We start from the raw sequence: 11083 nt of genomic DNA, 5'->3' as shown, positions 1-11083 counted from the left end.
TTACAATATTGACTCTTGCAGTCAATATCATGCTTTATCTTTCCAATCAATTTGTTTTTCTTTAAATTCTCCCTATTTTATTGATCAATTTTTATTATTTGTTTGTTTGTGTGACCCTGTTCAGCATGTGGTATCTTGGTTCAGTGACCAGAAATCAAATGCCCAATCCCTGCACTGGGAAGCAGGTAATTCGAACCAGGGGACCACCAGCGAAATCCCCTTATAATATTTTATAGTTTCCAATATTGAAATTTCACACAAATATGGACATTTCATAGTCATGCTTTTCTAAATAGCAATTTTGTTCTTAAATTTGTAGCGGTGGTTGCTGCTGCAAATAGAATTGTGCCCAATGACATCTCTGATTGTATGTATTAATTTTATCATTTCAAATAGATTTTCCTCTGGATTTTTTATATAAATAGATAGTGCATCTCTGAATAATCACGTTTTATTTCTTCCCTCCAGGTGCAATAACTTTTTCTTGTTATTCTTTGCTTTTTTCCTGTTGTTCTTGATTTTGACTGATTTTTACCCAATTGGCTTTTATTTCCAATGTTGAACAGATGGTGCAGTAAAGGTCTTATAAGTATCCTTCCTATACTGGGGGAAATATTTCAATATTTCATGCTCAAATACAAGGTGCTTTGGGTTTTGTTTTTATATATCTTTCTAACATGAAAGTAATTCAGTATTATTCATAATTTTCCTATAGGTTTTATATGCAATCAGTCATGTTACCATTTTACTATTTTCCTTTCAATAGAATGAGAAAATTTTTTAATGTTTTTAAAATATCTCTTTCCTTCGTTGTTGACCAATTATACATTCCTGAAATAAAACAACAAAAATCATCCTTTATTTTCCTCCTTTGAAAAATCACTGCATATATCATGTTTAGATTAAGATGGTTTTCTTCATCCATTATCACAAAGAGTTTGGACTGAATGCATTAATATTGTGTAACTTGACATGCTTTGTCATCAAGGCTCTATGGAAGTTTCTGTTTTATGGTGGAAGACCTGGCATAGTTTTAACTGTTATTATTCCCTATTGTTACCATTAGAACTCCTAGAATTTTTCGCAGGAAGGTTTACACAGTGAACTTAATATTTTTAACACATGTTAAGGTTATACAGGTTTATAGTTGTTGTACTACATTTGGTAATTTGCATTTTCTAGACATTCTATTTCATATAGATAGTAAAATGGCTTCGTAATACAACTTTACTGTCTGTTTAGCATCTGTAAAAACCATAATGGTTTTGTCACATTTCAGTTCAGTTCAGTCACTCAGTCATGTCCAACTCTTTGCAACCCCATGGACCACAGCATGCCAGGCTTCCCTGTCCATCACCAACTCCTGGAGTTTGCTCAAACTCATGTCCATCGACTCGGTGACACTATCCAACCATCTCATCCTCTGTTGTCCCCTTCTCCCACCTTCATACTTTCCCAGCACCACTGTCTTTTCCAGTGAGTCAGTTCCTCCCATCAGGTGGCCAAAGTATTGGAGTTTCAACTGCAGCATCAGTCTTTCCAATGAATAATGAGGACTGATTTTCCCCAGGAAGGACTGGTTTGATCTCCTCCCAGTACAAGGGACTCTCAAGAGTCTTCTCCTACACCATGGTTCAAAAGCATCAATTCTCCAGTGCTCAGCTTTCTATATGGCCCAACTCTCACATCCATACATGACTAGTGAAAAACCAAGCTTTAACTAGACGGATATTTATTGGCAAAGTAATGTCTCTGATTTTAATATGCTGTCTAGGTTGGTCATAACTTTCCTTCCAAGGAGTAAGCGTCTTTCAATTTCATGGCTGCAATCAAATCTGCAATGATTTTGGAGTCTAAAAAAATAAAGTCTCTCATTGTTTCCATTGTTTCTCCATCTTTTGCCGTGAAGTGATGGGACTGGATGCCATGATCTTCACTTTTTGAATGTTAGGTTTTAAGCCAGTGTTTTCATTCTCCTATTTCATTTTCGTCAAGAGGCTCTTTAGGTCTTCTCTTTCTGTTATAAGGGTGGTATCATCTGTGTATCTGAGGTTATTGATAATTCTCCCAGCAATCATGATTCCAGCTTGTGCTTCATCCAGCCCAGTATTTCTCATGATATACTCTGCATATAAGTAAAATAAGCAGGGTGACTATATACAGCCTTGATGTACTCCTTTCCCAGTTAGGAACTAGTCTGTTGTTCCTTGTCCAGTTCAAACTGTTGCTTCTTGACCTGCATACAGATTTCTCAGGAGGCAGGCCAGGTGGTCTGGAAGTCCTGTCTCTTGAAGAATTTTCCACAATTTGTTGTGATCTACACAGTCAAAGGCCTTGGTGTAGTCAACACAGCAGAAGATTTTTTTCTGGAAGTCTCTTGCTTTTCTGATGATCCAATAGATGTTGGCAATTTTATCGAGAACAAAGAATCAAATTGCTAACATCTATTGGATTATCATGTTTATATAGATATAAAAGATTCATGTTTTCTCTATTCTCCAAGTGTCATTTATTGATTTTATTGTCTTTCAAACAAAAATATCTTTGACCCTTATATTCTCCTCTACTTTAATTTTTTTCTTTGTCATGATATTTCATATTTACTAATTTCTTCCTTTGTCTTTATATCATTTACCCTTTTTCACCAAAATTGCTTTTTCATTTCAAGTTTCTTGTCAAGCATGCTCAAATTTCTTCTTTCTTTAATTTTGTTTTTAATGTATGCATTTCAGGCAATTAATATATTCCAAGACAGAATTGTGCTGTTACATTTTCCTTTAACTCACATAAAATTATGAAATTTGACTTTGGATTTTTCCTTGGTTCATATGTTATTTAGAAATAGATTACTGAATATAAAACCCAATGAAGATTTTCAAAATTTTGGTTATCAACTTTTATTTTAGGCAAACTAGTTGGAGAATTTTCATGAGTCTGAAAACACTCTGTATGTCTATTACATATGGCTGATGTAACTATGAAGTCAATCTGAAATGTTTATTTCTTCTAATTAATTAAAATTAAATTTGAATATTCATATTTCAAGTGCTCACTTGCCAAACTTGGCTGGGTGCTAGTGCAGTGACACCATAGTTCCGTAGCTTTTTTAGTAATGTAACTGGACTTAGGAGTATATAGAAAATTTTTGGAAAATGTTCATTTTTGGAAAATGAACTTAAAAGATAAAAATATTCTATGTTAGTGTATGTGTATGTGTTCATATATGTACTGGTTAATTGTCTAGTTTATATGTACTGCTTAATTGTCTAGTTTAGATATTTCTATTGCCTACTATTATATCTACTTGCTTGATAAAGAGTGGTGATAAATTGTTTAAATCTCCATTATGATTGTTTACTTATGCATGATTTTCAAATCTGTGTTGAACTTGTACTGTTCAGTATGTACATTTTAAAATTGCTAATAGCTTAGATACTCAATATGTAATTATTAAACAGGCTCCATCTTTTGTAACGTGTTCTTGCTTTATACTGTGAGAGTACATTAACTAAAACAGTTTATGTTCTTTTTCTTTACTTTCCTGTTCATGGCTTTTGATAAAATAACATGGTTCACTAAGCTAACAGTTATTAAAATAACTGTTTTACATACATAGCTGTGTTAAACAAAATATTTTAAAATATAAACATTCTTAAAATTTAAATGGAAATCTATTCCATATATATTTCATATAAAATAAGATTATCATATGCTCTATTTACATATATTATTTATATATAAGTACATATAGTTAATACTGAAGTATAATATACTGTTACTTTGAATTCTATATTATCTTGCTTTCTTATATTTCACTATAAATATTTTGAACTTTCCTTTATAAGAATTTATAAATTTAATATGTCTTAGTTCTATAAGTGCCCTACATTTTACAGCTTGCATTCTTTACTTAAGAGTCTAGTAAGTTCATACTTTTGTACTTTTCTCAAACAATGAAAAGATACAATTTCTCTCTACTGTTCTCTGCTCATGCCATTTTTGCTCCCTTGAATTCTAATATAAACATATATTCACAATTTGATACTTTATTACTATTTTACCTGTCAATATCTATTTGGATATACCACATAAGTTATTTTCTTCAATTTGTCTTTCCTTTCTGCATATCCAAATTTTCAACTAGAATAAGAGTTTCTTCCTTATAAGACCTTAAAATGTTTCCCTTACATAGAGTCATTTGGTAATTTTGGCAATCTCCTTCCATTTGAAAAATGTCCTTGAAAATGAATCCATCTAGCCATCATGTTAAAAGGATATTTTCACTTAGTATGGACATCCAATTTATCTATCTCTGTTAGGTCACTAGGTACTGCCATTTTAGATATAATCACAAACGTATTTATGCAAGAAAGAGTAAATTCAAAATACTCTTAGTATTTTGAGTATTTATCTTGGCTCTACGTGGATTAACCAAAGATTTTGCTAAAGTTAAATGCCTGAAGAGTCAGCATATTTGGGCATGTAACCAAGGACATGATGTGTACAAAATTATTTAATTGAAACCAGCAAAGCGTATGATAACATGATATGAAAGCTTATCTCGTAGTTCAGCTGGTAAAGAATCCGCCTGATTTACAAGAGACTTTGGTTTGATCTCAGGGTTGGGCAGACCCCCTGAAGAAGGGAATGGCTACCCACTCCAGAATTCTCACCTGGAGAATTCCATGGACAGAGGAGCCTGGAGGGCTACATGCAGTTCATGGATTTGCAAAGAGTTGGACACAACTGAGTGACTTTCATTTTTCCCTTCAAATTTTAAAAGTGAATATTACTGAATTTTATGTTATTAGGCATCACTAAGGAAGGTTTCACTTGGAATAATTCAATATTGTGGGTAATAGAATATTGTTTATTTAGTTAATTAATATAAAATACAATAAAGATCATCACCATATAGGTAGCCATTAGCAATTGTGATAGAAATTTCAAATATTAGTCTATATTATTAGGACATAATATAGCTTGCAAATAGCTTACAAACAGCTTACAAACACCTTGAAAAGAAGAGAAGTTAAAGGCAGAGGAGCAGGAAAAGATATACCCAACTGAATGCAGAGTTCCAGAGATTAGCAAGGAGAGATAAAGTCTTCTTAAGTGAACAGTGCAATGAAATCGAGGAAAACAATAGAATGGGAAAGACTAAAGATCTCTTCAAGAAAATTGGAGACACCAAGGGAATATTTCATGCAAAGATAGGCACAGGGGAGGACAAAAATGGCAAGGACCTAACAGAAGCAGAAGAGATTAAGGAGAGGTGGCAAGAGTACCCAGAATACCTGTACAGAAAAGCTCTTAATGACCCAGATAACCACAATGGTGTGGTCACTTACCTAGCGCCAGACATCCTGAAGTGTGAAGTCAAGTGGGACTTAGGAAACTTTACTAAAAACAAAGCTAGTGGATGTGGTGTAATTCCAGCTGCAGTATTTCAAAAAAGGATGATACTTTTGGCAATCAAATTGCCAACATCCACTGGATCATAAAGAAAACAAAGGAATTCCAGAAAAACATCTATTTCTGCCTCATTGACTACACTAAAGCCTTTGATTGTGTGGATCACAACCAATGTGCAATATTCTTAAAGACATGGAAATACCAAACCACCTTACCTGCTTCCTGAGAAACCTATATACAGGTCAACAAGCAACAGCTAGAACCGGACATGGAATAACGGACTGGTTCCAAATTGGGAAAGGAGTACATCAAAGATGTGTATTGTCACCCTGTTTATTTAACTATTATGCAAAGTACATCATATGAAATGCTGGGCTGGATGACTCACAAGCTGGAATTAAGACTGCAGGGAGAGATATCAACAATCTCACATAGCAGGTGATACCACTTTAATGGCAGAAAGTGAAGAGAACTAAAGAGCCCTGAGTATTCATGTGAAGGACTGAGGCTGAAACCAAAGCTCCAAAACTTTGGCCACCTGATGCAAAGCGCTGACTCATTGGAAAAGATCCTAATCCTGGAAAAGATTCCATGCAAATGGAGAAGAGACCCACAGAGGAGTAGATGGCTGGATGACATCACTGACTCAATGGACATGTAGTCGTGTGTGGGCTCATTCTCTTCAGTCATGTCTGACTCTGTGACCCCATGGATGATAGCCCGCCAGGCTCCTCTCTCCATGGAATTTTCCAGGCAAGAATACTGGAGGAGGTTGCCATTTCTTTCTCCAGGGGATTTTCCTCAGCCAGGGATTGAACCCAGGTCTGTTGCATCACCGGCAGATTCTTTACCGTCTGAGCCAGAGCAGCCCCTGAATGGATGTGAATTTGAGCAAACTCAGGGCGATAGTGAAGGTCCAGGCAGCTTTGCCTGCTGCAGTCCACAGGGTCACAAAGAGTCGGACACAGCTTCGTGACTGAACAACAATAAACTGGTATATAACTACAGATTTACATTCCATTTTTCTAGATTTTAGAAAGCTAAAAGTTAGATGGCAGTTAAAATAAAGTTTAAAATGTAGTAACTCGGAGAAGAGCTAAGATGGCGGAGGAATAGGACGGGGAGACCACTTTCTCCCCCACAAATTCATTGAAAGAACATTTGAACGCTGAGCAAGCTCCACAAAACCACTTCTGATCACTAACAGAGGACATCAGACACGCAGAAAAGCAGCCCATTGTCTTCGAAAGGAGGTAGGACAAACTATAAAAGATAAGAAGAGAGACAATAGAGTTAGGGATGGAGATCCGTCCCAGGAAGGGAGTCTTAGTAGAGAAAGTTTCCAAACACCAGGAAACCCTCTCACTGGTGGGTCTGGGGGAAGTTTTTGAATCTCGGAGGGCAACCTAACTGGGAGGAAAAGTAAATAAAACCCAAAGATTACATGCCTAAAAACAACTCCCAGAGAAAAGTACCTCAGACACTCGCATCTGCCACCAGCCAAGTGGGGGCTGAACGGAGAGGAGCGGACAGCATTGCTTCGGGTAAGGACCGGGCCTGAGTGCCCTGAGGGCAATTGGAGGGAGCTAACAAGAGATAGCAACTCAAACTGTGGGATAGCAAGAGAGAGAGAGAAAATTAACCGGCGAAAAACATGCTAACCGAACACACTACAGAACAAAGGAAATACTGAGCAATTCCAGAGAAGAGCTAGCCGCTGTGGACCGGCCCATCCCCTGCCAGAGGCAGGAGACAAGAGGGAGAGGAAAGGGGCAAACTCGGCCCCAGAGACAGCATCCCCGACCAAACTGCAAACAGGCTTCCAGTCTCTAACCAAAGACTTCTGGAGATTCTGGATGGTTGACATCCGCCGGGAGGGTCAGCCAGAAATTAGCTCCCCAGAAGAGACACCAGGCGCACCCGACCAGCGCGCCCGGAAACTGAGGCCAGGACCGCGGAGCAGAGAAGGCTTCTGCACCTGGGGAGAGTGCGCTCCTCAAGTTCCTGGTTGCCTGAGTTGCTTGATGGGGAAGGCACCAAACGCAGGCCCACCCGAGCCTGCACCTTTGTGGAATACCCGAAAACTGGAACCTGAGAGGCTTAGGCCTAAGTGCATGCAACTCAGGGCCCGCCACTCCCTGTAGAGCAACCTGGAGCCTGAGCAGTGTAGACGGGGAAAGCACACACGCTGTGAGCAGGGGCAAACCCAGTGTGGCCGGAACACTGCAAGTGCTCCCCACACAGGCCAGTGATATTTGTCTGCAGCACCCCGCCCTCCCCACAGCACGACTGAACAAGCGAACCTAAACAAGAGACCACCTCCGCCCACTTGTGTCAGGGCAGAAATTAGACACTGAAGAGACCAGCAAACAGAAGCCAAATAAACAAAGGGAACCGCTTTAGAAGTGACAGGTGCAACAGATTAAAATCTCTATAGTTAACACCAACTACACTGGAAGGGGCCTATTGCTATTGAGAAGTGTAAGCTGGAACAAGGAGCTATCTGAAACTAAACTGAACCCACACTGCCCACAACAGCTCCAGAGAAATTCCTAGATATATTTTTACTATTATTATTATTTTTTTAATTAAAAATTTTTTCTTTTTTTTTTTAAAACTCCTCTATCACTCTTTAATTTTCATTTTTATAACCCACTATAGTCTGGCAAAAAAAAAAAAAAAAAAAAAAAGGACCCTATTTTTAAGGTAACCTTCATATATATTTCTTAATTTTTTTGTGTTTTTGTTTTTATTATAATATTGTATTTTTAAGAATCTAACCTCTACTCTAGATTTTTAATCTTTATTTTTTGGTATTTGATATTGATTTTGGACATTTAAGAATCCAAGCTTCAGTACCCATTTTTACTCAGGAGTGTGATTACTGGTTTGCTCACTCTCTCCCCATTTTGACTCTCCTTTTTCTCATCCAGATCACCTCTATTTCCTCCCTCCCCCTTCTCAATCCAATTCTGTGAATCTCTGTGGGTGTTCTGGGCTGTGGAGAACACTTAGGGAACAGAATACTACCTAGATCTGTCTCTTCTCTTGAGTTCCCCCTTTTCTCCTCCTGCTCACCTCTATATCCTTCCTCCCTCTCCTCTTCTTCATGTAACTCTGTGAACCTCTCTGGGTGTCCCTCACTGTGGAGAATCCTTTCAGTATTAACCTGGAAGTTTTATTATCAGTGCTGTATGGATGGAGAAGTCTTGAGGTTATTGGAAGAATAAGACTGAAATCCAGAGGCAAGAGGCTTAAGCCCAAAACCTAGAACATCAGAGAACTCCTGACTATAGGGAACATTAATTAATAAGAGACCATCCAAAAGCCTCCATACCTACACTGAAACCAACCACCACCCAAGAGCCAATAAGTTCCAGAGCAAGACATACCATGCAAATTCTCCAGCAACGCAGGAACATAGCCCTGAGCGTCAATATACAGGCTGCCCAGAGTCACACTAAACCCATAGACCCATCTCAAAATTCACTACTGGACACTCCATTGCACTCCAGAGAGAAGAAATTCAGCTCCACCCACCAGAACACTGACACAAGCTTCCCTAACCAGCAAACCTCGACAAGCCAAACCTCATCCAGCCCCACCCACTGGGAGAAACCTCCACAATAAAAAGGAACCTCAGACTACCAGAATACAGAAAGGCCACCCCAAACACAGCAATCTAAATAAGATGAAAAGGCAGAGAAATACCCAGCAGGTAAAGGAACATGAAAATGCCCACCAAGCCAAACAAAAGAGGACGAGATAGGGAATCTACCTGAAAAAGAATATAGAATAATGATAGCAAAAATTATACCAAATTTTGAAAACAAAATGGAGTTACAGATAAATAACCTGGAGACAAGGATTGAGAAGATGCAAGAAATGTTTAACAAGGACCTAGAAGAAATTAAAAAGTGTCAATTAAAAATGAATAATGCAATAAATGAGATAAAAAACACTCTGGAGGGAACCAACAGTAGAGTAACGGAGGCAGAAGATAGGATAAGTGAAGTAGAAGATAAAATGGTGGAAATAAATGAAGCAGAGAGGAAAAAAGAGAAAAAGAATTGAAAGAAATGAAGACAACCTCAGGAACCTCTGGGACAATGTGAAACGCCCCAACATTTGAATCATAGGAGTCCCAGAAGAAGAAGACAAAAAGAAAGGCCATGAGAAAATACTCGAGGAGATAAAAGCTGAAAACTTCCCCAAAATGGGGAAGGAAATACTGACACAAGTCCAAGAAACCCAGAGAGTCCCAAACAGGATAAACCCAATGTGAAACACCCCAAGAAACATATTAATCAAATTAACAAAGATCAAACACAAAGAACAAATATTAAAAGCAGCAAGGGAGAAACAACAAATAACACACAAGGGGATTCCCATAAGGATAACAGCTGCTTCAATAGAAACTCTTCAGGCCAGAAGGGAATGGCAGGACGTACTTAAAGTAATGAAAGAGAATAACTTACAACCCAGATTACTGTACCCAGCAAGGATCTCATTCAGATATAAAGGAGAATTCAAAAGCTTTACAGACAAGCAAAAGTTGAGAGAATTCAGCACCACCAAACCAGCTCCTCAACAAATGCTAAAGGATCTTCTCTAAACAGGAAACACAGAAAGGTTGTATGAACGTGAACCCAAAACAACAAAGCAAATGACAATGGGACCATTCTTATCAATAATTACCTTAAATGTAAATGGGTTGAATGACCAACCAAAAGACAAAGACTGGCTGAATGGATACAAAAGCAAGACCCCTATATATGTTGTCTACAAGAGACCCACCTCAAAACAAGGGACACATACAGACTGAAAGTGAAGGGCTGGAAAAAAAATATTTCACGCAAACGGAGACCAAAAGAAAGCAGGAGTCTCAATACTCATATCAGATAAAATAGACTTTAAAATAAAGGCTGTGAAAACAGACAAATAAGGACACTACAGAATGATCAAAGGATCAATCTAAGAAGAAGCTATAACAATTATAAATATATATGCACCCAACATAGAAGCACCGCAATATGTAAGGCAAATGCTAACAAAAGTGAAAGGGGAAATTAACAATAACACAATAATAGTGGGAGACATTTCTAATACCCCACTCACACCTATGGATAGATTAACTAAACAGAAAATTAACAAGGAAACACAAACTTTACATGATGCAATTGTCCAGCTAGACCTAATTGATATCTATAGGATATTTCACCCCAAAACAATCAACTTCACCTTTTTCTCAAGTGCACACGGAACCTTCTCCAGAATAGATCACATCCTGGGCCATAAATCTGGTCCTGGAAAATTCAGAAAAAATGAAATCATTCCAGTCAACGTTTCTGACCACAGTGCAGTAAGATTAGATCTCAATTACAGGAAAAAAAATTGTTAAAAATTCAAACATATGGAGGCTAAATAACACGCTTCTGAATAACCAACAAATCATAGAAGAAATCAAAAAAGAAATCAAAATATGTATAGAAATGAATGAAAATGAAAACACAACAACCCAAAACCCATGGGACACTGTAAAAGCAGTGCTAAGGGGAAGGTTCATAGCGTTACAGGCTTACCTCAAGAAACAAAAAGAAAGTCAAATAAATAACCTAACTCTACACCTAAAGCAACTAGAGAAGGAAGAAGTGAAAAATCCCAGGGT

This window comes from Muntiacus reevesi, chromosome 1 (assembly GCF_963930625.1).
Source record: "Muntiacus reevesi chromosome 1, mMunRee1.1, whole genome shotgun sequence".
Classification (NCBI taxonomy): Eukaryota; Metazoa; Chordata; class Mammalia; order Artiodactyla; family Cervidae; genus Muntiacus; species Muntiacus reevesi.
Note: the sequence above shows the minus strand (reverse complement) of the source record.